The sequence below is a fragment of the Vulpes vulpes genome, chromosome 8 (assembly GCF_048418805.1).
Source record: "Vulpes vulpes isolate BD-2025 chromosome 8, VulVul3, whole genome shotgun sequence".
In the NCBI taxonomy this organism is placed as follows: Eukaryota; Metazoa; Chordata; class Mammalia; order Carnivora; family Canidae; genus Vulpes; species Vulpes vulpes.
In genome coordinates, this window is record NC_132787.1 from 12,696,512 (window position 1) to 12,723,613 (window position 27,102).

The 27,102-nt window shown below is 34.4% G+C and overlaps 1 protein-coding gene and 1 pseudogene across 4 annotated transcripts in view; one reads left to right on the forward strand and one right to left on the reverse strand.

Annotated features, from left to right (window-relative positions):
• LOC140600058 (elongation factor 1-alpha 1-like) overlaps window positions 1–6,969 on the forward strand; it is a 70,783-nt pseudogene extending 63,814 nt beyond the window's left edge.
• Window positions 1–27,102, reverse strand: part of CNTN1 (contactin 1) — a 347,755-nt gene that overhangs the window by 288,993 nt on the left and 31,660 nt on the right. The window lies entirely within an intron of this gene.

The window sequence follows — 27,102 nt, forward strand, 5'->3', positions numbered from 1 at the left end:
TTCTGTGTAAGAAGATGAATAACACATACATGGTCTGTTAGAGAGCAAAAAGGGGAAACTTATTTACATTTATCTTACTTAATCCTTGACAACATCAAGGGCTTATTCTACTATACCATACTATATCTAGTTTTCTACATATAAACTAAATAGCATGTTAACTAATTATGTAACAGTTCTACTTTTTGCTAAAATATAAGAACACAAATTAATATCTGGTACTTTGTATTTAGCACAAAAATACAAAGATGTGTTTTTACATAAAAAAGAACAACTGAATGTAGATAAATCATTTTATTTTTATTTTTGTTCTAATAAGATTTTTATCTTTAAACTGATTTTTAAAAAAGGAAGCAAAGGGTATAGTCATACAGAGGGGAGATTCAAATTTAGTTGTGGGGTACTATTGTGTGAGAAGCTGACTATTAGCTAAGCATAACAGGATAGTGATAGTTGAAACCATTAATCAGAAAAAAAAGAAACCAATTAATCAGGAGATAATGATACTTCAAGTTCATTATCTTACTGGTGAGAATTTCCTGAAGTATTGAGCGACAACATCTTTGAGTCCTAACTAATTAAGCAAACAGTAAAATTTTATCTTTTTCCTATTTGTGTTATTATTTCACCATTCTTGAGAAGGTTGTGAATAGCAATTCTTACGAGAAGAATGAATGTTCTGAGTTGGAAAATTCCTTTAAAAAGTATATTTGGATTTTGGAAGATGTCACAGGAAAGTGGAAGAGAAAATTTAATCCTATAAATATTCATTCATTCATTCATTTAACAATGAGTTATTGGCTGCCTACTATGTGTCAGTAATCATAAGTCTGGGAAATCAGCCACAAACAAAACATGCAAAATCACTATTTTCAAGATACTTATATTCTATAAGAGAATTAGTATATAAAAACAAGTAAATAAGGAAGATAGTTTGTTAGTTATAAAAGCTCTTAAAATATAAAACAAGTAAAATAGGGGATCCCTGGGTGGCTCAGCGGTTTAGCACCTGCCTCTGGCCCAGGGCGCGATCCTGGAGCCCGGGATCGAGTCCCAGGTCAGGCTCCCGGCATGGAGCCTGCTTCTCCCTCTGCCTGTGTCTCTGCCTCTCTCTCTCTCTCTCTCTCTCTCTCTGTCTATCATAAATAAATAAATAAATCTTTTTAAAAAAACAAGTAAAATACAAAGTAGAGCATGTCTTAAGGAGTATTTTAGACTGGATGATGGGGCAAAGCCCCTTGAAGTGATAGGCAATTAATTAATAATGAGAAGGAAAAAATATTGGGGGTTCTGGTGGAAAATATCCTAGGCATAGGGAATGTTTAGTGCACTGGTTCTCCATAACAACTCTCAATTTTGAGTATCATTTAGATTGAACCATAGAATATCTCTTGTTAGTACAGTCACCTATCCATTTCTCAGAAATCTTTGCTTAGTGTCAAAACCTCCAGCACGGATCTCATATCAATTTTGAGTGGTTTCAATATCTATATGCATGACTCTTCCAACACTCTGGTCTCTAGAATATCTGACTTCTATTCATTCACTGATCTTGTCATCAATGCTCAACTCCTCTGGTCATTAAATAAGAAAACCCCTTAATAATCTCAGTTCTAGCACCACACTCTGACTACTACACCTCCTTTCTTCCCAGTTCACTCAAAGCACCCTGACTGCAATGATTCTCTTACCCCAGCAGGACCCACAATCCATGGTTTTATCACTTGTTTCCTGTCTTTCATCCCTAACTCTTGTCCTCATCACTTTCCTTACTTGTCATATTTTATACATGACTAAAATCACTCCACTATATAAAACTCCAGCTCTTTTGCTCCTTTCTTGCTTCATTCTCTTATTGACTAAATCCAGCCCTAGTTAAATCAATCTCACCTATTATACGCCCACATCTATGTATCTAAACATGACTAGGAAATCAAATTACACCATATAATAATACTGAATGGTTTTGCTTCATGAACAGTATCTTGAAAAGAGCTGTAAAACCAGACCATTCACTCTCCTACGGTCCTAGATTACTGTTTTATACTTACTCTTCTCTCCTTAAACTGTGAACATTTCCTCCCCCATTCCATCCTTACTGAATAAACACCATGTAAGTGTTATTCTACAAAACCACAATCTCCACTTGCACATAAGATTCTATCCCTCGAGCCCTGCTGGTATTACTTCAGTAAATCTCCTCTGTCTTCTTGTATCAATAGTTTCTTTCTACACTCATTGTCCATTTCTATCAACGAACAGACTTGCTGTAACTTCTCTTTTCCCAGATAAATTTCTTTAGAAGAATAAGCAAATAAGAAATAAGAAAATATTTTTTCTGGAAGAATAAATGGCAAGACTAACAAGCAATTTTTAAAATTTACAGAATTGATGAAACTGTGGTTGTACTAAAAGTATTAGAACATATTATAAAATTTATGTGGTGAAAATTTGCAAAATAATAGAAAACATTAAAACATAAATAACTGTGAAAAGTCACTGCTCAAAAAAAGTGGACAATTCACATGGTTAAGAAATTCAAAAGAAAATGTAGAAATAGCTAGTAACATGAAAAGTATTTACTAATATTTAATAACATAAAAATGAGATACTATTCTTGTTTAAATATAGTTAAATGAATGCATTGTAATTGTATGTATATACACAATATACACAAACCTATATATCTGTATTTCTACCTATAAATGTAGCGTACCCGCTATTGTGAAACATACAAGAAAGCATTCTCATACTAGTTGGGATATCAGCTGATAACTTTCTGAAGGTAACTTGGCAATATAAAGCAAAAGTCTAAAAAATGTGTTTTTTTATAACAGCAAAAAATTAAAAATAATATAAATTCCCAACAGTGGGAGATTAACAAATAATAATATAACCTTCTGTTAGAATGTGATAGGGCAATTAAAAATCATAATCTTGAAGAATGTGTAAAGATATCTGACATTGCTCCAGGCACACTGCCATATCCTATAAAAGAGTATAAAATAAATGGTCTCATTTTCTCAAATATTCACTGTAATATGTACTATAAATAATATACCAAAAAAGAGGGACGCCTGGATGGCTGAGTGGTTGAGCATTCTTTGGCTCGGGGCATGATCCTGAAGTCCCACATGAGGCTCCCTGCAGTGAGCCTGCTTCCTCTCTCTGTCTATGTCTCTGCTTCTCTCTCTGTGTCCTTCATGAATAAATAAATAAATTCTTAAAGTAACAATATTCCATAAAAGATAAGATAGCAAAGTATTAGGAGTAGCTATTCTGAGTTATGGAGTTATGGGTAAATGTAATTTTCTTCAGTATGTTCTACCTTTCTTATAGTAGTAAATTCAGTTAAGTTAAAAAGCATCAAATATTAAAAATGAAAAGCAAAGAGGCTAGTTGGGATAAGGTTATCTTCTTTTCTTTTCTTTCTTTTTTTTTTTTTTTTTTTAGTGAGAATTGGTTAGAATCACTAGAGCCTCAGGATAGTCACATGGTTTGCATGTCCCTTATTCAGGAAAAATTAGTTTATTTCAGGGCTTCACCACTACTACCACCACCATATTTGCAGATACTTAACTATGAAAACCACCGAAGTCAATGATATAGTGATGACAAGATTCTATATTGTGTATTCATTCTAAGCATGTATCTTGGGCAGTCAGAGAATATTTCTGAACTTCAATTTTTTAAAAAAATTTTTTTTAATTTTTTATTTATTTATGATAGTCACAGAGAGAGAGAGAGAGGCAGAGACACAGGCGGAGGGAGAAGCAGGCTCCATGCACCGGGAGCCTGATGTGGGATTCGATCCCGGGTCTCCAGGATCGCGCCCTGGGCCAAAGGCAGGCGCCAAACCGCTGCGCCACCCAGGGATCCCTGAACTTCAATTTTAATTATAAAATAAATGAACTGACTTTTTCACAATGGGTTTGCCACCAGAACACAGGTGTCAAGAAAACCACCACTACACTAAAATGGGAAAGGAATAGACTCATATCAACATCATCACGTAGACTGAACATGTAGATTCAGGCAAGTCTACCACTACTGGCCATCTGATCTACAAATGTAATGGGACAGACAAAACAACTATTGAAAAATTTGAGAAGGCCAATGAAATGAAAAAGGGGTCATTCAAGTATGCCTTGGTCTTGGATAAACTGAAAGTGAATATGAAAGTGGTACTCATATCTCCATGTAGAAATTCAAGACCTGCGATTATTATGTGACACTCATTGATGTCCCAGGACATAGGGACTTTATTAAAAAGATGATTACAGGCACATATCAGGCTGACTGTCCTGCCCTGACTGTTGCTGCTATTGTTGGTGAATTTGAAGCAGGTATCTCCAAGAATGGACAGACCCATAAGCATGCCCTTCTGGCTTACACGCTTGGTGTGAAACGACTAATTTGTTAGTGTTAACAAAATGCATTCCTCTGAGCCACCCTACAGCTAAAAGAGATACCAGGAAATCATTAAGGAAGTCAGCACCTACATTAAGAAAATTGGCTACAATCCCAACACAGTAGCATTTGTGCCATTTTCTGTTTAGAATGGTGACAACACGTTGGAGCCAAGTGCTAATATACCTTGGTTCACCAATGGAAAGTCACCTGTAAAGATGACAATGCCATGGTACTACACTAGATTGCATTTTGCCACCAACTCATCCAACTGACAAGCCCTTGCATCTACTCCTCCAGGACCTCTAAAAAATTGGTGGTACTGGTACAGACTCTGTGGTAGAGTAAGAGACTGGTATTCTTAAACCTGGTATGATAGTCACCTTTGCTCCACTCATTGTTAAAATGAAGTAAAGTCTGTTGAAAAGTGCCATCAAGCATTGAGTAAGGCTCTTCTGGAAACAATGTGGGCTTCAATATGAGGAATTTGTTTGTCAAAGATGTTCATCATGGCAATGTGACAATGACAGCAAAAATGACCCACCAATTGGGGGCATCACAATGCCTGACATCAAGCTGTATTACAAAGCTTTTCTCATCAAGACAGTATGGTACTGGCACCAAAAACAGACACACAGATCAATGAAACATAATAGAGAACCCACAAATGGACCCTTAATTCCATGGTCAACTCATCTTTGACAAAGCAGGAAAGAATATCCACTGGAAAAAAGACAGTCCCTTCAGTAAATGGTGTTGGGAAAATTGGACAGCCACATGCAGAAGAATGAAACTGGACCATTCTCTTACATTACAAGATAAACTCAAAATGGTTGAAAGATCTAAATGTGAGACAAGAATCCATCAAAATCCTAGAAGAGAACACAGGCAACACCCTTTTTGAACCTGGCCACAGCAACTTCTTGCAAGACACATCTATGAAGGCAAGGGGAATAAAAGCAAAAGTGAACTACTGGGATTTAATCAAGATAAAAAGCTTCTACACAGCAAAGGAAACAGTCAACAAAACTAAAAGACAACCTACAGAATAGGAGAAGATATTTGCAAGTGACGTATCAGATAAAGGGCTAGTATCCAAGATCTAGAAAGAACTTATCAAACTTGACACCCAAGAAACAAACAATCCAGTCATGAAATGGGAAGAAGACACGAACAGACATTTCTCCAAAGAAGACTTACCTACACATGGCCAACAAGCACATGAAAAAATGCTCCACATCACTTGCCATCAGAGAAATGCAAATCTAAATCACAATGAGATACCACATTATACCAGTAAGAATGGCTAAAATTAACAAGACAGGAAACAGCAAATGTTGGCGAGGATGTGGAGAAAGGGGAAACCTCATGCACTGTTGTGTGAATGTAAGCTGGTACAGCCACTCTGGAGGTACAGCTACAGTGTGGAGGTTCTTCAAGAAGTTTAAAATTGAACTACCTTATGATCCATCAATTGCACTACTGAGTATTTACCCCAAAGATACAGGTATGGTGAAATGATGGGACACCTGAACCCAATGTTCACTGCAGCAATGTCCACAATAGTCAAACTGTGGAAGGAGCCACAATGTGCTTCAGCAATGAATGGATAAAGAAGATTTTGGTATATATATAATGGAATATTACTCAGCCATCAGAAAGGATGTATACCTACCATTTGCTTCAATGTGGTTAGAACTGGAGGGTATTATGCTGAGTGAAATAAGTCAATCAGAGAAAGACAATCATCAAATGGTTTCACTCATATGTGGAATATAAGAAATAGTGAAAAGGACTGTAAAGGAAAGGAGAGAAACTGAGTGGGGAAAAATTTGAAAAACAAACCATGAGAGACTCCTAACTGGGAAATAAGCAGAAAGGGAGGAGGGGGGGCGGGGGTTGGGGTAGCTAGGTGATGAGCACTAAGGAGGGCATTTTCTGGGATGAGCACTGGGTGTTAAACTATACGTTGGCAAACTGTCTTTAAATAAAATAGATTTTTTAAAAATGACCCACAAATGGTGGCAGCCGGCTTCACAGCTCAGGTGATTATCTTAAATCATCCAGGCCAAATCAGTGCTGGATATGCACCTGTGCTGGACTGTCACAGAGCTTACACTGCTTGCAAGTTTGCTAAGCTGACGGAGAAGATTGATCATTGTAACAGAAAGAAGCTGGAAGATAGTCCCAAGTTCTTGAAACCTGGTAAAATCTGCCATCATTGATATGATTCCTGGCAAGCCTGTGTATGTTGAGAGCTTCTCTGACTATCCTCCTCTGGATTGCTTTGCTGTTTATGACATGAGACAGATGGTTGCTGTGGGTGTCATCAAAGCAGTGGACAAGAAGGAAGCTGGAGCTGGCAAAGTCACCAAGCCTGCCCAGAAAGCTCAGAAGGCTAAATGAATATTATCCCCAATACCTGCCACCCCAGTCTTAATCAGTGGTGGAAAAATGGTCTCAGAACAGTTTGAGTCAACCGGCCATTTAAGTTTAATAGTAAAAGACTGGTTAATGATAACGATGCATTGTAAAACCTTCAGAAGGAAAGGAGAATGTTTTGTGAACAATTTGGTTTTTGGGGAGAGGCAGTTTTAAATTATTAGTTTTTAAAATCAGTACTTTTTAATGGAAATGACTTGGGATGCTTGGGTGGCTCAGTGGCTGAGTGTCTGCCTTGGGCTCCTGGCATGATCCTGGGTTGGGGGAATCGAGTCCCACATTGGGCTCCCTGTGAGGAGCCTGCCTCCCTCTCTGTGTCTCTTATGAATAAATAAATAAATATTTTTTAAAAAGATAATGACCAAAAATCTGTCACAGAATTTTGAGACCCATTGAAACAAAAGTTAAATGAGAAAAAAATGGATTGAATGAGATATCCTCTTTACTTAAGTATTTTAATTACTTATTTGATTCAGTAATACAGAGAATAAGGGGAAACATAGTATTATTGTTTTTTTTTTTAATTTTTATTTATGATAGTCACAAAGAGAGAGAGAGGCAGAGACACAGACAGAGGGAGAAGCAGGCTCCATGCACCGGGAGGCTGACATGGGATTCGATCCCGGGCCTCCAGGATCGTGCCCTGGGCCAAAGGCAGGCGCTAAACCGCTGCGCCACCCAGGGATCCCGTATTATTGTTTTTATAAATCAGATAGTATGCATCTAGAAGAAGATCAAAAGCACTTTACAGTTTAAAATGTAACATTTTGAAATGTAACATCTCAAATTTTTTGTCTTTGACTTTTGTGATGTCATTTTAAAATGTTAAGTAATAGTCTTAAAAATTATTGGGAACTCTTGGCAGCAGAGATTAGAATTATAAACAATTCAATGTGCCATGAGTTGTCTTATTTGGCATTAAAGAAAATAGTCACAAATTGAAATCTATACTTGGATCTCATTCATTAATGCTAGCACCTAGATGTAGGAAGAGAGACAAGCTTCATCCCATACAGTTAATGTAATTAGATATTTTTCAAAACCTTATCACATAAAGGGTCCACTATTTGAAATATCTTAATTGTTTTACATATTTCAATATTTTTAGCAGGAGCTTCTAGCTTTTATAAGGAAAAGAACTTGAACAGTCCTAAGGTTACTGTCTGGACTCAAGTAAGAGAGTATCATTCTTAGTACAATGAATGTGCTACACACGTTGTAGCTCTGAAACAGTAAATTTAGGGCAAGTTCAATTGCACTAAGGCATGGGCTAATAAACATAAGACAAAGCAGTCATTGTGAGCCAAGGCTCATCTATTATAAACATGTGATCACACAGGGCATAAAAGTCTTTGTTCTTGTGTTAGTGCACAGTGGTCAAGGGAAATTATATATTCTATAATTGCTAACCTGCTCATAAAAGAACAATCAGGGGTTTTATAAATATTAAAATATTTTTACAACTACAAAATAGAAATTGTGAAATAAAAAGATGTAGTTTCACTCCAAACACTGTTAAAATTTTTTTAAATGATTATAAAATAATTGGAGTTTAAGAATCACAAATATAGATGACAGGATTTTGCAGATGTGCCCTATAAATTATCATTTCCTTATAAAAAGATCTTTGATTTACAAAACTCTTTAGAGAACATACAATCTTATTTGACCAATGTAACAACATCTTGTGATAGAACAGACACGTCTAATTTACTCATGAGGAGGCTACAGCTCCTCAAGGCTCTTTCCTTGGCTGATATAGTCAGTTAAGTTGTGGGTATAGAACCATGGTCTTCTGAAACCTATTATATTGTTCTTTTCATTGGACTATAGTGTTTTGTACAAAATCCTTGTCCACCATAGACTGAAAATTAAGGAGGCCTGTTTTATATTTTATCATGGTTTCCTCTTGTGATGTCAAGTGACACCATGCTCCTCTCACTTAGCTCTGCCATGCCCAAGAACCACACCTTTTATTTTCCTCTCTCCTTTGGCTTTCTCTTGATATGAAAATCTTAAATGTTCAAGGCTTCCTAGGCTAAAAGAAACAGCCTAAAGAAATAGCCTAAACTAGAATATAAGATATTGAGCGTTGGGATTTCTGTCAATTTTCTTCACAATGTCCACTTTCTTTAAGGCTACCTGAATAATGTCCAGCATAGAGGAGAAACTTAGTAAACTTTTATTAAAATATAAAAATTCCCTTCGTCTGCCTCACTTTAAAGCTGCTAACCTGGGGCACCCAGGTGGCTCAGTCAGCTATGCATCTGCCTTTGGTTCAGGTCATGATTCCAGGGTCTGGAATAGAGCCCTGCATCGAGCTCCCTGCTTTGCAGGGAACCTGCTTCTCTCTCTGCCTCTACACCCAACTCGTGCTTGCTCTGTCTCTCTAGTGTGCACATGCTCTCTCTCTCTCTCTCTCTCAAATAAATAAATATTGGCTATAGGACGTATATATTTTTTAAAAAGCTCCTAACCTCTCATGAAATTTCCTCTCACTATTATGGTCAAATATCTTGAAACTTCAGTTCACTATGTTGTAGCTTCAAACCCACCAGTCTTCAGAAACAATCGGTAGATAATCAATAATCTCCTAAAAATCAAAATGTACTGGTATCTTTTTAGTGTTCATCCTATTAGAACTCTTGACAAGCTGAACACTCTTTCTTATAAATATTCATCTAGTCATTATTACTGCTATTTTATCTTAATTTTCTTTGTCTCTTTCAGTTTTCTTTCTCCTTTGCTGACATTGCTTCCTTTACCTAAATAAATAATAAAATTCTTTAATTATGACCTTGGCCTCTCTCCTCACTTTGCCAGTTCTCCCTGGCTACATATCTTTTACATCATGGTTTAAATTACCATAACTGTGCTACTAATATCCAAAACTATTTATGAGCCTCATCTCCTGACTGAGCAAAAAAGATTACACAACCTGTCTTCTTGAATGACGCACAGGACTGCAAACATAACATCCACAAAAATAAACATTTTTTTCTTTATAATCCTCTTTCACCAAACTGAGTTTTCTTGAGTTTTCCCTCACTAGCATATTTCTTTTTTTCTGATTCTCAGCTGATGTCTGTGCTTTCTATTTCTTTGGGGGGAAAAAAAAAGATGCAATCAAAAGGGAAGTCCTAAATATTGCCAATACCACATCCACCAACTCACTTTCATCTATATCCATAAACTACATATTTTCTTCTATTAATATGCATAAGCTGTCCTACTCTTATGTAGAGCTAATCCCTCCTTTTGCACTTGGAACCTATCCACACCTTTTTAGCTACTCAAAGACAATACTCCAAAATCTGTCCTCTCTTTGCCTCCCTGATTTTTCCTCTCTACCAAAAGATTCCCAATATCATGCAAAATTGATATTTAAAATTTTTCCATCTTAAGAATGACAACAAACTCTTGATCCACATCTCCATCCAACCACTACTCCATTTCTATGCTTTCATTTACAGCAAGATTGAAAAGAGGTGTAAATACTATCTGGCATTCTCCTCTCATTCTCTTGAACTAGCTCAATTAGACTTATAGTCTTGCTGACCTAGGCAATAGCTCTTGTCATGTCCCAACGACTGCTGCATCACCAAAATAATGGTCAATCCGCAAATCTCTTTCAAAGAAACTAGTAGGAGTATTTGACACAATACTGTCCTTCTCCAGACAGTTTTAAGACTTCCCCAACCAATTATATAAAAGAGTGAACATCTTGTCCAGAAACCCCAGACTTCAGTACCTCTTTTTCCCCATACTTCTTCTCCTCCTTAGCCAGCTTTACTGAAGTTCTTTACAGTACTTATCACTACCTCGCATATAGTTACTTTTTGTGAAATATTGGTTATATGACATCAAGGACTTGTATTTTGATGAGTCTCTAGCCCATATTAAGCACTCACTAAATATCATTCATACAATTGGTTTTTACTACTTGTACAATTATACAAATTAATAAACTTATTTCAGACCCTCCTAATTTTCACCTGCACTATTTCATGTGACAACTGAAAGGATATTTTTGTCTCAATTTTCTTCCCTTTATTTTTTTTATTTTCTTCCCTTTAAATCCATTTTTTTATGTTATCATCATTCCAAAGAACAAATCAAATTATATAGTAAATAAATCTACAATGATAACATGTTAAGAAGAAGAAATAATCAATATAATATCTTACATAACTGATAAAAGTTCAGGAAAATTCATATTTTACTGAACATTTGCATTAGCCAATTAATGTGTCTTTTAATTTCTATTAAAATGTAGTTATTAGCAATACTTCATAGCAGTCAAGTTCAGGTTATTAACAAAAAGCTTACTAAACTGAACTTATGTTTTGTATCCTATCCACCCAAAGAAAGCCTTATTTCCTTCATTTGAAAGATATCTCAAGTAGTATTAACAATATTTGCAAATACATGTATAAAGGACTAACATAATTATCAAAAGAAGTATTTTTTCAGTAAAAGTATCACTAAGTTGTGGTAGATTTAATTGAAAGGTGGACAATGGAGATATAGGCTATCTACATTAAATATACTGTATATCTATTTTGCTATAATACCTGGCCCACTGTGTGAAATCAATAAACATTAATTTATGTTAATGTACCTTAAGTCTTTAAAAAAGGACAACTCTATACAATCATCATATAGCTTATTTCCTAAACCATACTTACAAAATGGAAGACAATCCAGAGAAATTAAATGAAGTATTGGTGCTCTTTAGTTAGCACTAATAAATAAGAACACCAAGTTAATCATTCATGTAACAACTGAAAGAATGAAATAATTCATTAATATCAAAAACGTTATGGTATAAGACCAAGTATAAGAACCTAAGAAGTGTTCTGTGTTCAGGCTTAACACATTGTAATTTTAACTTGGCAAGAAAAGATAGATTACAAATACACATTGTGTCTATAATTTTAAACTATTGTTTATCAGAAAAGCATTTTATTTTTCTGCTAAATTGTTTCTTAGATTGATTCCTCTGACTTTATCCCATTCTTTTTTCTTACACTTGGTGATTTCCAATTAGACTTGTAGATAGATGAATAGTTGGTTAATTCAGTAATGAAATATTTGTAATAGGGATGCCTGGGTGGCTCAGCAGTTGAGCATCTACCTTCAGCTCAGGGTATGATCCCAGGGTCTGGGGATCAAGTCCCGCATCATTGGGCTCCCTGAGAGGAGCCTGCCTCTCCCTCTGCTTATATCTCTGCCTCTTCCTATGTGTCTCTCATGGATAAATAAATAAAATCTTTAAAAAGGGAGATGAATATTTGTAATAAAACATCTAATAATGGTAATAAAACATCCTAATTATTAGACATCAATATATTTAATGTCTTTTTTTGTGATTAAACAGTGAAAATAAAAGCCAAAGTTCTATTTAAACAGTTTTCATTTTGTATTGTGTTTTAAATATCTTGAGTACGACAGCAACATTTATAAGTGAGCACAATAATTTTCAACTATAACAACTATTCCAATATGAAAATAAATATCTTAAGAATAGGGTACTATATGCATGCATAACCAGTCTTTAGAAATTTTATATTATTAAAGAACATTTTGGGGACAGTGTCACATAATTTGTCTGGGCTTAAAATCCCATCTGACACTCACTAGCTGTGAGAATTTTGTAAACTACTATGCTTTGGGCTCTTCAACTTCTTCATCTGAAAAGTAAGAATATTACCTACTTCATCAGTTTGTTGCAGAGATTAAATGATGTATATTTCTTACATAAACCTTGGAGTTACTTTTCATTCTACATTCTTCTTCAACCCTTCAGTATGCAGTCCCAGTCCTTCTTTCCAATGTCTCTTCACCTAATAATCAATACTAATAAACCCATCCTCTCCCCAGGTGCTTACAACATAGTCCACCTTTACTCCCCAGTAGATTTTCTTTCATCCAGTATTAACTCCTCAAAAAGTACTACAAACCACTGCCAAACCATACATTCCCCTGTTCTCTTCAAATGTCTGTAATGACTCCCACTGCTTACAGAATGAAGTACAAATTCCTGAGTTTGTATTTTATTTTATGGCATCCACAATCTGGGTGTCCTGCCTACACAGCTTTATAGCCTAATATTCTCCTTCATGAATACTCCATGTCACTCAACTAGTGCTACTCATTTTCTAGAAAGAAGTAATGCAAATTCAACCTCCTTTATCAAAACAGTGCTCCATTGCCTGCAATGGACTCACCCTTCTCTGTATTACAGCTTTCTATTAAGGAACATTTCTTCAACAGCAAATCAGAGTCAAGTCCATCAACACTTCTTATGACTTATTTTTCTTACAATTTTTTATATTGTTATTCATGCTGTCATTTTACAGCAATAACCTCCTGACTGGACTATTTCTTCTTTTGCCCTTCAAAATATCCTAATTCACTATATTGGAAATACCCAGTAAGCAATTTGTTCAATTAGTAAATTAATTCCCCTGTTAAAAAGCATAAAATCTTGTTTCCTTAATCAAAATATAAATTCCTTAAGGAAAGAGATTTGGCTGTATTCTCTCATGTTCTAGAGTTCAATAGAGTGGGTTGAATAAGATAAGTGTTGAATTATTTGTGGTTTTTTTACTCAAGTAGAATCACATCCCACTAATGTTACATGTGTATTATGCCTCCATGCAAGAGTCTTCACACACAATCATCTCCCTTCAGTAAATCTAGGAATCTATCATTAGAGATTTCTCTGTCTGTCCTTAAAAACTGGGATACCCCAGAGATTCTTTCCACTTCTTCCAACATTCACCCTCAATGGCTTTAACAACCACTTTTATTCCATGAACTTCCAAGTCTCTCTTTCCCACTTAGTACCTTTATTTTAAGTCCTATCCTATGTTTCTTTTTAACATTTTCTTGAAAGGATTTTGTACAAAAATATTAATGGGAGTTTCTTTTATCACTTCTGGCCTCCTCTACAGGGTTTCACGTTACCATGCCTGTTTCTCAAGTGGAAACCTTAATAGCTAACTTCGCTTCTTTCTCTACCTCACTCATCATGAATAACAAGTCACCAATTTCCAGCTCCTCTACTCTAAGTATCTCCAGAATGTGACACATCTTCTCAACTCTCACTTCATTCATACATTCTTCTTTGGCATTCTTTTATTTCTTTTCCAAACATTAATTCCAAAAACTTTTTTTAAAAAAAGATTTTATTTATTAATTCATGAGAGACAGAGAGAGAGAGAGAGAGAGACAGAGAGAAAGAGAGAGAGGCAGAGACACAGCCAGAGGGAGAAGCAGGCTCCATGCAGGGAGCCTGATCGGGGACTCGACCCTGGGACTCTAGGATCACGCCCTGGGCTGAAGGCAGGCGCTAAACTGCTGAGCCACTCAGGGATCCCCTAATTCCAAAAACTTAATCCATATTATCCTGTTTAACCTTTACACCAATCATTTAGATTAACACCATTTTCTAGATGAAATTGATGCAAAAAATGTCAGTAAAGTGATAACATAGCTTGTAAGTGGCAGAGCTGGCATCTTTCACTATGCAACAATCTCCTGTCTCTGTGTCACTCCTTCTAATTATTTTTTTCAAATACTGCTTTGTCCCTCATTGCCCACACACAGCAATTCAAACTTACTAGTATTTCAAAGAAAGTTCTTGAAAGTCTATAGGAAGTGTAATTGTCTTAGCTTACCTCATGACATTCCCTACTCTATACCATGTGTTCCTGATGAACTGAACAGAATGAAACTTAGGAGATGCTGGGTCCTTTCTCAATCCCATCATTTTGTTCATGCCTTAACTGCTTAGAAAACTGCCCCAATTCTTTCCCCCCGCTCAAAGGAGACACAAAGCTTTTTTCTTCCATGAAGCTGTTCCTACCTCTGTCATCAGATTGCAGAATAACCTTGTTCTGCTCTTTGAATTTCTGTAACACTGTATTTATATATCTACCGCATTCTCTACTATAAGTTAACAGATTTTAGTTGTTGGATAATCTATTTTCCTTCCTAAGTAATAATACCCTCCAGAGTAGGAGATCATATCACTTTCTTATTCAATTATATTAGTTGCATATCTACTATATGATAATGCTTAACTCAGTCCCTGGCTCATAGTAGATATTCAATATATAAGTATGCAGAAAATTATCAGAGTACCAGATTATGAAGCAGATATTCAAGAAAAGGGTAATTTTTATCAGATAGTCTTCAAGATCAAGGAGACTTATAAGAGAACTAACACAAGAGCCTGAAAGGTCTCCAGGGATAGAAGGCAAAGAAAATGAAAGGAGATACAGAAATGAAGGAAGAGTTCAAAGGCAGCAAAGACAAACGTTTCTCCCTTGAAAATTTTGTCATTTCTGAAGTGTTAAATAATAAAATGCAAGTTGATTTGGATAGAATTCTCTGCAACAAAGATAAAGCATTTTCCTTTCCTTCTTTGTGTAAACTCTTGGTTCAGCTATTGACCGATGGAGCTATTATGGTGAAATACCACTCTACTAAATGCTTTCAGTTTTAGCCCATTTAAGCTATTGTAAAACTCAACTTGGCAGTCACCTTGCTACACAGTGAAAGAACAGGATAAATGAAACTTCCCTGAAGTTCTTTTTATCTTCAAACAGTAGGAGAACATTATTGGCTCCCTCCAGTTGTGGCTAGGTTACACGGGTTATATTTTAAACATTTTAGGCCAAACTCCCACTGTAATGTGATATTATTGGGCCAGTTTGTCCAACTTGAGAGAAACCCCTATTATTATAAGTAGAAGTAGTTTTCATTCATTTTTTGAGAGTATACATAAAACCCTTGGAAAGGTTAGAAATCTCGATTTTTTCCCCTTTTGAGTAAATGGAAAAACAAGAAATTCAATCTCTCAAAGTAAATTTTAAAAATGTAACAAAGTTGAAATGTGTTTAATTAGTAATCATAATATATTACAAATTCATTGCTAGAATTTTTAATTTTCCATATAAATTCAATCAATCTAATAATAGTTATTTATAAACATGACATGAAAGATAAGCAAAAACGAGATTATACTTGTAATCAAGGAAAATAAGTTTGAAGTAAAATCAACTCATCTACATCTTTGCTTCTCTGAGAGTTGACATTTACTATTTATTACGTTGAACAATTTAGTTCACCACTCAATGTCACATTTCCTCAGATGTAAAATGAAAATAATATGCAAATGCACTGGCTGTTTCAAGTATTCAGCTGATATAAAATTTGGCACATATAAGTGATCAATATATGTCATTTGAAATGAAATTTAAACACAGTAAAGGGATTAAATTCAGTCTCTCATTGAGAGGATTGCTCAATAGCCTTTAATTAAAGCTAAGTGGTCAGATTATTTCTAACTAGATTCATTGTTTCAGTTCATCATTCTTATAATCTTTTTGTGGTAAAGTATTTGATATTTTATAGAGCACATAGAGGGAGAAAGGATGGGCCATAAAAAAGAGGGGATCTTGTTCATTAGCGTCTTCCTTTGAGTCACATGTGGAAAAATAAAAAATGGGGATTACAGTTTATTTATTTAATTTATAAGTTTAACTGAAGTCAAAATTCAAAATTATTGAAGCTGATTTAAAGTGGAGTAGACAGGGCAGCCCGGGTGGCTCAGCAGTTTAGCGTAGCCTTCAGCCCAGGGCCTGATCCTGGAGACCCAGGATCGAGTCCCACTTCGGGCTCCCTGCATGGAGCCTGCTTCTCCCTCTGCCTGTGTCCCTGCCTCTCTGCCTCTGTCTCTCCTGAATAAATAATAAAATCTTTTAAAAAAATAAAAATAAAGTGGAGTCGACAAATAGTTGTAAGGATATACTCCATAAAACTAGAAATATTGCTGAAATTTTAGAAATATTCTAGAAATTTTGTGTATTTGCTTGCCTGATTGTTTGTGTGAGATATTATTTGAGCATATGTGTGATATTTTACTGAAAGGACTTCAACTGACATTCAACAAGTGACTTCAATATTTATTAACCATTGATTATGTATACACATGCTGGGAACTAAGTGCAAAAAGATAAATATAATTTTGTCCCCAGGAATGCACTGAGTGATAGAAAAGATTGGCATATAATTTAAAAATTGCAAGATTCATGTATGAGACTCACTTGTGAGCTATAAAATTCACACTTACAGGGAGAGTTGGTACACTTAGTCCATCCCACTGGGAATGGGCAGATATGGTAACCGAATTAATTTTTTAGGATGAATAAAAACCGGCCAAGTGAAATAATTTGAAAGGATATTCCAGGCAGTGAGAAGTGGCCTGTGTATGGGAGGGATGGGGAGAAGCATTCAGAGTTATTTGAGTGCTAAAGACAGGGCTGAAGAGGTAGGCAGGGCTGAGTCCTAGATTGTCCTTCATTCCTTACTAATGTGATTAACATTTGCCTAATGTGCAGTAAAGAGGCATTGAACTATTTTATGTAAGGAAGCTAACACATTACATGTGTATGCCATAGATCATTTTGACTGAGGTAGAAGACGAAAAATACTGCAAGCATGAAGAGCAATTAAAGAGCTATTATAATTTCCAGATGAAAGGTGATGGAGAACTGAACTAGGACAAAAAGAAAAAAAAAGAGAAGAATGATAGCAAAGACTCAAAAGTAGGTGGGTAAATCCACATTATGTAATGATGGTCACTATTTTACTTCTATGGGCATGTGATGTGTTAAGATGACACAACTGCAACTCAAATGTAATATAATTACATTTATTTATAATGTATTTTATTACAAGGTTAGGTTATCCCCTTTATCAATCATCATTCTCAGATTTACCTGTAAGTTCTTATAAATTCATTTATCCTTATGAACTTTAGAATCCATTATGTTGTCTAGTTCACAAAATTTATATTGAGATTTTTTTTAGAGAAATTGAATTTATTAACATGAAAAGCCCAGGTTTCTTTGTATCATAAGTCTTCCTATCCAAAACTAAAAGGCAGCATGTTTTTCTTTCTATGCATCCAACTCTTCCTTTCTAACGCTCAATAGTGTAGTATGTTTTCTTCATATGGATTTCAGATTTACTGATAAGTTTATGTAAAGATAGCTTTTCTTTTGTGTTACTATCAATGAGGTCTATTTACCCGTTAGGTCTTCTTTAAAACTACTTTTATAATAGTAAATAGGATTATAAAATGGACACCCTTGTACTAAACATCAACCTTGGCTTATTCTAGCATTTGACTGTAGTTGCTTCAGATTTTTCCTTAAAGAAATCAAACATTACAGACGTGATTGATGCCTCTGTTTACCTTTCTAGAGCTCTCTTCGAGTTGAGATGTTATATAAAATTCAGGATTCCTTGTTAAACTTGAATTTTAGATAAACAATGACTCGGTTTTTAATATATCTCATGCGCTAAGCAATTCTAATGTGTTTTTATTTACTAAATCTGACAACTTTACCTCTTAAGGCAGAAAAATATCCCAAATTTGTTTATCATTCTTAAACACTTCAAAATCCTACTACATTATGTGGTCTTAAACATTTCATAGTGTTGTTTTGCACATCCTCAAAACTTATGTAAATAATTCAAATATGTTGTTTCCATTGGCTCAAACCAAGGATTGTTGCCTTTTCTCTTTGACATATTCCAACTATCTGAACAATGTTTGTGTTGAGTTGGCTGTATCTGAGACAATGTAATAGCATATCCTTTGTCAGTATTTTCTTGTACCCTGGATGGATATTTGTTGCATTTGACAATGCTTCATCTTTAACTGTGATTCAAGAGGACAAATATCCCTAGATTTGTCAAAAACATGGTTTGTTTATTTTGCAATTCTTGTTTTAGTCATTTCAGAGTAGAGAAAGGGAAAGAAATGTCTTTGTTTCTCCTTACAACTGGAATTCCCTTGTGCCCTTGAAAGTAATTGATGACTGAAGTAGCATTCTAAACTAATGGAATCAGAATCTTCCAAGGTCAGTCTAAAAGTGTAAGCTCTGTAAGTTGACAAACTCTAGAGGTTATTCTTTTATGGGAGACTTATTGTCTTAGTTGACAAACTACAGGTTATTCTTCTGTGGAAGACCTATCGTCTTAGCTAAGTTTACAGTTTGTCAACTTACACAGCTTACACTTTTAGGCTGACCTTTGAAGATTTGGGATCCAATCCCACATCAGGCTCCCCGTAGGGAGCCTGCTTCTCCCTCTGCCTGTGTCTCTGCCTCTCTCTGTGTGTCTCTCATGAATAAATAAATAAAATATCTAAACAATAAAATAAAATATTCTACTTTATTTTCTTCGTGTGAAACAAATGTACATTTTTAAGCATGTTATTGTACATTTTTTAAAGATTCTTGCTATTTCTAAATATAGTACTAAACTGACTTCCATAAAAGCTACTGGTTTTAATCTCTTAAAGTCTATAAATGGCTTTAATTATTTAACTAGAAGTTAACTCAGATTTTCTAGGAAGGTTGTCCTGGATGTTGGAATATGTCAGCCTGCGAAAGTGAATAAAGTATCCTTTGAAACTTTCAACAACCTCATGATGATTTAAATATAGTCAATCTACAATATTTATCCAACCTTTCTTTGCAGTGTAATCTTTTACTTTATTACAAAATTTTATGATCTAGTAAAATGATTGCTTTCCTGTTTCTCAATTATACTTCATGCTTTCCCTGCTGCATTATTTTGCTCATACTCTTTAACTGAAATAGATATCCTGACCTTAGTTGATAAATTATACCTATCTTTTTTTTCTTAAAAAGTAATTCTTTTTTTAATAATAATATACCTGTCTTTTTAAGAAACATTTTCAAAATCAATTTCTCCTCTTCCTTCGAGGTCTCCCAACCCAAATATTAGTCCTTCATTTCTGAAACCTAGGGGCTATTCATTTATATACTTCTTGACATGCTTATTATTATATGATAATAATTTGCATGCTTGATTTTTCCCATAGTAATAAATCATAATTGATAACACAATTATACTATGTGATAATTATTTAGCATCTACTAAATGCTGGCAATGGATTAAGGTTATTATTTGATTTAACACTTAAGTATATACAGTATGTAAAATTATTTTCTATTTTCTTAATGAGAAAGTATGGGCAGAAGGAAGGTTAGTAGTTCTTCCAAAATCACACAACTAGTAAAGACCAGTATCTGAACATGTCTCACTGCAGAGGCAGCATTCTTAACCACAACGCCCTGCAGTGCTGCAGGTGATTTACTGCCTTTTCAGGGTCTTGCTCAGAAACTTTCACATGTTAAACCATAGGATATTTATTCTATTATATCCCATCATGTAACCCCTACCATCCATTTGATCTTTTTTAGGCTGCTTTTATATAATTATAAATGTGGGAATCTCAAGTCAACATTTTTTAATGTTTCTGCTTTCTCATTATACTTCAGAATTCTAATTAGAACATGTTCCCAGCTAGAGAACATGGCCTAATCACTAGTTCTTATGCCTCCCCCTCTCTTTTAGTGGACACCAATTGTTTTGTAGATCCGAATTGACAGCCATTACATAAGACAGCCAGAAGATGATTAGCCTGGAAAGCTGAATTTTGTCAAGTTAATTACCAGTGGTACACATTGACTTTGATTCATGAATATGGCTTTTAGCAGAACTCTTAAAGTGAGATGTTAATTAGTCAACACTAATTTTTTACAGTTTAATGGAAATGTCAAAAGGAGGGTCGCAGGGAAAGCCCAGGCAAGACAGACCCTGGTGTGCACTGAGAGAATCACCAAATATAAAAGAAGCATTCATTTTAAATAAATGTTTCAAGTTACTTGATCATGAAATGAACACTCCTCTAACTACTCTAGCTGCAATCAAATCAATCATCAAAAAAAAAAAAAAACAAATCAATCATCAATGCTCTTGACAAACACAGAGATCAAATGATAGATTGTGCTCTGTTTTTCGGGTTCAAACTTTCCAAATTAAATGGAACTGTGTGGTACTAAAAGTGAATGCAAAAAGGCAGAACAAAGAAAATAAAATGTATCTTTGTTAAATATAGAATATTTAAAATTTATTGTACACTTTGTGATCAAATTGACAATATTCCACAATCCCTTTCTAGTTCAATATTGAACAAATACTATTAGGGATAAAGACTTCCTCATAGTCAACCTAAGTCATTCATGCTGCTTTTTAAACTTATTGGCTTTCTTTGTCTCAGGGTGATAAAAATCTTTTGGGCTTTTCCTCTTGGAAGAAAAAGATCTTACCTGAACACTTTTGAAAATGATAGCATGATAAGAAAATACACATCTTGTGTTTTGCTACCAAATTTTGCCACTAAATATATTTCAATTTCTGGAAAAAAATCTAACTTTTATGGCATATATGAATTCCAAGTTTTGAAGGTATATTTTAGCTTTCATTTTTAAGCTATTTTTTATGACCAAGAGAAAATAACACTGGAAAATAAATAGAGCCTTGAGTTTAGAATCTCTGTTACCAGGCAACACTGAATTTCAAGAACACTATTATTTTGTATTTCAAAAAGTGCAAATCAAGTATGTCCTCAGCCACAAAATATTATGACCAAATTCATCTACTTAAAATATTCATAAATACACCTTTAGTCTACCTGTCTCCACTCAAAGCCCAAGTTCATACCTAGAAACAACAGCTCTTTTATAAACAGAATGCAAAGAATTGTTCCCAATTTCTCTATAGGTTACCACATCCATGACTGGAATAAATGTCCTAGTAAAAATATTCTTTCTATCTAGTGAAAATATACAACAACTCAATGAGCAGAGAATTATACAAAATGCCTGCATCATTTATTAATATCATGTAGGTCAAAATTAGCATTTTGATATTTAAGAAAACTATCAAATGCTACTGAATTAGGAGTTTTACATCAGTAAAATCATTTGAAAGAGAGGATTCTTATGAAATTAACTCTTGTCAGCTTATCCAAACATTTGAACAAAAGAAAAATTGTAGGCAAATCATTAACACTTCAGTGATTTTCTTTGCCTATTCCTCAATAGAGGCACTAATAGGATTTGTGAGAAAATATGGATTTCAATCTTCTTTTGCAATAAAGATCATCACAGTCAGTGGTTTCTCTGTGTGCCCCTTTATATTAGAGAAGAAAATAACTACAATGAAATGCAGTTTTCCTGGTAGATCATAAGCATGGTCTACAAAACTGTGATATCTTGGACTCCATTTTTGAAATTTGAGAATTTGGATAACAAATCAGTAAAGTGTATTTGATGCAATTTCATATGTCACTATAATAGATTGAAATACTGTGTTACCATTCTATTTTAAACTTTGGGGCAGAAATTTTTCTCCTGAGATCATACATATCCATTAATCATTGATGTTTTCATTATTTCTCCAATCAAGTTATATTTATAAAATTTAACTGGATATTTTCAGATAACCATAAAGTTGACATAACATTTCATAATGCGATCTTATCATAAACTACACATACTGAATACGCTAAGGGAAAATAATTGCCTCAAGTTAGCACGATAGGCTAAAAATTTCTTTAACCCCTTCATATGGTAAGGCAAATAATTTAATGAGCAATTTCCCTAGTTTCCTTCATTTGCAATTTAAAATTTTCTATTTTATAGTATAATTGTTTTTAAATAATTGGTTTAACAAATATTTGCAGAGCTGTCTCTGCAACAGAAATATAATGATTTCCAAAACCAAATGCCTCTTCCCCAAGAGTACATAGTTTAGTGGAATATTATGAAGCAATACATGCATGGTAGGTATTCATTCTGTTCATTTATTGGAATTAGACAATCAAAATCACTAATAATCCCTCCACTGAGAGACTTGAGAATTTTAGCTGTCCATCCTCCATAGGAAAAGAAGTCAGATGAGAAGACGGGTTTGGGTTGACTCTAAACACCCACAGAATTTGACAAACCAAAAATTTTACTTTTGAAATAAATAATTAACTTAGGAAAATAGAAATTCAATTCTATAATTACATCATACTTAGGAAAAAAAAAACAGAGAAAAAATTACATATAAAACCAAGCAAATTATGTAATAGGCCTAAGCTATACTCAGAAGAAAATTATTTTACATAGTAAGGATTGAAAATAAGCAGACTTCATGCCCAGGGTGGATACTGACATGGGGCTTGATCTTATGACCCTGAGATCATGACCTGAGCCAAAATCAAGAGTCGGATGTTTAACTAACTGAGCCACCCGTTGTCTGTAACTTATTTATTTATTTATTTTTAAATTTATTATTATTATCATTATTTTTTAGAGAGAGAGAAAAAGAGAGGGAGAGAGACTTCTTGTAATTTTTAAACAATTTCTCAATGGCCTAATATAGGTAGGATTTTGTTTACATGCATGGACATTTGAAGAAGAAAAAAAGGTTTTCCTTGAAGCTAGGGGTGAATGTGTGGTCTAGTTCAACTTATTGGATATTAGCATAAGTCTCTTAGTAGTACTACTGGGAAAGCTCTATCAGAGTTTTGTTGTTGTTGTTGTTTACAGAGCTTGCTATGTTGGCTGGCTTGTCCCTTTAGTCTTCTGCTTTTTTCATTGTTCCTGCCTGGAATGTGGCCATATGTCCAAAGAATTAGCAGTCATCTTGAGCATGAGGAGAAACCACACACTAAGGATATAATAGCAGGAAGGAGAAAAGAGCAGAGATAGCTAAGGATATCCTGGAGTTGGTACATAGATCTAAACTATCTCTAGACTTATTGTTTCATGAGAAAAATAAAGCCTTTGCTTTATTTTTTTTTCACCAGATTTTTTTTTTTCTTACAACCCAAATTAATCTTAACTGAAAATGTGGGTATAGTAGATGTCTGTCTCCCAACCTCAGTTCTCCTTTATTGGTCAGTCCGCTACATTCCTCTGAAATACTGTCCTGGATTAAGAAGAGCTGTTTAGGGATAAGGCAGTGCAAAATCCTGGCTTTTCTTGCCTAAAGGTGGGATACTTCCATGGAGTCACACTCTACAGTCACTATTGGAAGTAATGAAGGCTAGATTCCAATTTTCCTCACCCTCATTCTATTCTGATTCCCTCACTTTCTAGATTTTTCTAGCATATACTTTATTGAGCAATCATTTTTCTAGAAAATTCTATGTGATTCAGTGGGTATTTTAAAGTCATTTTAAAAGAATACCTAGCTGTATTATACTATAAAAAAAGGATATAGCATACATAATTTTTGCTTCTTGTAATTTTTTTATAATTGATTTATTTATTTTAAGAGACAGGAGGGGCAGAAGGTGAGAGAGAAAGAGAGAGAGAGAGAGAGAGAATCTTAAGCAGACTCCATGCCCAGGATGGATCCTGACATGGGGCTCGATCTCATGACCTTGAGACCATGACCTGAGCCCAAATCAAGAGTCAGATGTTTAACTGAGCCACCCAGTTGCCTGTAACTTATTTATTTACTTTTAAATTTATTATTAGTATTTATTTTACAGAGAGAGAAAAGGAGAGGGAGAGAGACTTCTTGTAATTTTTAAATAATTTCTCAATGGCCTAATACAGGAAAGATTTTGTTTACATGAATGGACATTTGAAAAAAAAAAAAAAAGGTTTTTTTCCTCTAAGCTACCAAGTTTGATATATAAGTTAATCTTATTAGTTACATCACTTAAATCCAGTATATTTAAACTTATTTATAATTTGACTTCCGTTGTATTTATACCAGTTTTTCTTTATTTTTTAAAAACTGCAGGTATGTATTCTTACTCATTCAAGTAGACATGTCTTATCGGTGACATGAATTTTTCTTGTTATCAATAAAATCAATCTCTATATTCATTTTGTGCTCTTTGTTTTGAATTCTGTTGAATATTTCTATATTGTCACTTTGCTCTTCATCATTGTATTTTTATGACTTATTTTCCAATATTGTTTATCTTTATTTCATTGTATATGACTTTTATTTTTTTATTTTATTTTTTTAAGATTGATTTATTTATTTGAGAGAGAGAGAATGAACAATAGGGAGAACCACAGGGAGAGTAGAAGCGGACTCTGTGCTGAGCAGGAAGCCGAACTCAGGGCTTGATCCCAGGACTCATGACTTGAGCTGAAGGCAGACATCTAACCAACTAAGCCACTTAGGCTATCCATGTATATGACTTTTAAACATCTCTTTTCTAAACAGCATATATTAGAATTGTATATATTGTCCCAATATTAGAGCCTTTTCTTTCTTTTCTTTCCTATTTTGAAACTTTGTCTTTGCAGAGGGGTTGTTTGCCATTCGCATTAACTATGATGTGTCACAGATTTTCTTTTAAGTGTTTCCTTATTTTCCTTTTTATTGTTAGGATTTTTTTGGTTTGTTTGTGTGGCTATTTTACTTATTTTTCTTTATTATTTGTCTAGTGTTTTTGATGATGAACATTATATTTTTATTCCAATAGAATTTTTTTTTAGATTTCAACATACTTTACATCTTTTCTTGGTATCAGTAACCCAAAAGCGAAAGTGTCTATGATCTTAGTAAAACTCATTTAGCGAGTTTCTGTGTATAATATTTCAAACCTAGAGTGTTATTATTGAAATGTTTTGATATTTGTACTTTTCCAAAATATTATGACATTTGTATTACTTTTATATTTTATATTGACATTTTTATTACATTTTATATTATTGATATTATAATAAATAATAATAAAGAGTAAGAATGCTCAGGCAGTTAGCATCTGAGACTTGATTTCAGCTCAGGTCATGATCTTGAGGTCCTACTCAGTGCTGGGCATAGAGCTTGCTTAACATTCTCTCTCTCCCTCTGCCCTTCCTTCTGCCTGTCATCGTCTCGAAAAAAAATATTTAAAAATAAAATAAAAAATAAAGAATAATTATTGATGTTCTAATTCAGAGATTAGTTATTAGTTGTTTCTGTACTTTTTTTTAGCCATTTTAATTTGCTGACTCAAGATTTCCTTGAATTTGTGAAATTTTCTTCTATTGTCCTAAATGATTGCTTCTTCTCTGCTTGCTCTGGTCTTCTTTTTAACATCTATTATTGAATGCCTATTAAACACTTGAATCTCAATGATCCAGGCTTGATTAGAAAAAGTAAAACTACACTGGACAAATTTAAACAATCAAGAAAGACTTTTTTCAAGACAAACACAGCAGGGGAAAGAGATTGAAATCAACCCCAATGAAACAAAAGGTGGGGGAGGTTTTCAGAGTTGAGGTGAGCTAGTGAAAAAGTACTGCTAGACATTAGCAAGGATGGTCAATATGCTTAAGCCATCTGTGTATGCTAATTGTTGCATATTTAAATTTCTCCCCTGGCACAGAAACTAGCCTATGGGACTGTTATCTTTCTGGATGATTACATGTCAAAGGATGGCTCCCAGGTCCTTGAGAAAGACATTCCTGGGTTTTAAAACTGGCTAGAGGCTGAAAAATGATTTACATGTATTTCACAGGGGCAGAGAAAAAAGTTGGAAGCACAGGTTTTCTAAAGTAAATCCTTCAAGAAAAGGGATATTAGGGACCTAGAATGAGGAACAAGCATGAGGAAAGTTATTCAAGTTGAGGGGAACTTTAAAGCTACTTCGATATATGTTACTTGTATTTTGTTATTTGGGTTTCTTCACACTTTTTGTGAGTTCCAGGAGAATTTCTTGAACTTGCCATTTGCATTGCTGATTTGGTGCAATTCTATCAGTTGTCTCTATGTTTATTCATGCCAACAACTGTGGGGGCACATGGGTGGCTCAGTCTGCCTTTGGCTCATGGTGTGATCCCAGAGTCCTGGAATCAAGTCCCACAACAGGCTCCCTTTGAGGAGCTTGAATCTCCCTCTGCCTATGTCTCTGCCTCTCTCTGTGTGTCTCTCATGAATAAATAAATTAAAGCTTTAAAAAAGATGGCAATTGTGTTTTTCACTCCATGCAATTTTTCTTGTTTAAGATATTCTCTCACAACTTGAAAGTGAGTATCTACCAACAGTTTTTGCACTATCTTAATTATAAAACACTGATTTATTTATTTGATCAAAACCAAAGTTGATTGTTTTTATCAAACTTACATATTCCAAAATTTTCTATTGTGTTGCAGTAACCAATGCATAAGAATTACTTTACCCTATTTTGCAATGGTTGTTGTCTTCAATCAAAGTATTTTTTTGCTGGCCGTACTAATAGGGGAGAGCTTGTGCTTTTTCTATATTGAGCATTGAGATGGGTTCTCCCAGAAAACTTGTGAATCTACTTCCAAATCTTTTAAGTACAAATGAAACAAGGGAGTAGCTTTCAGT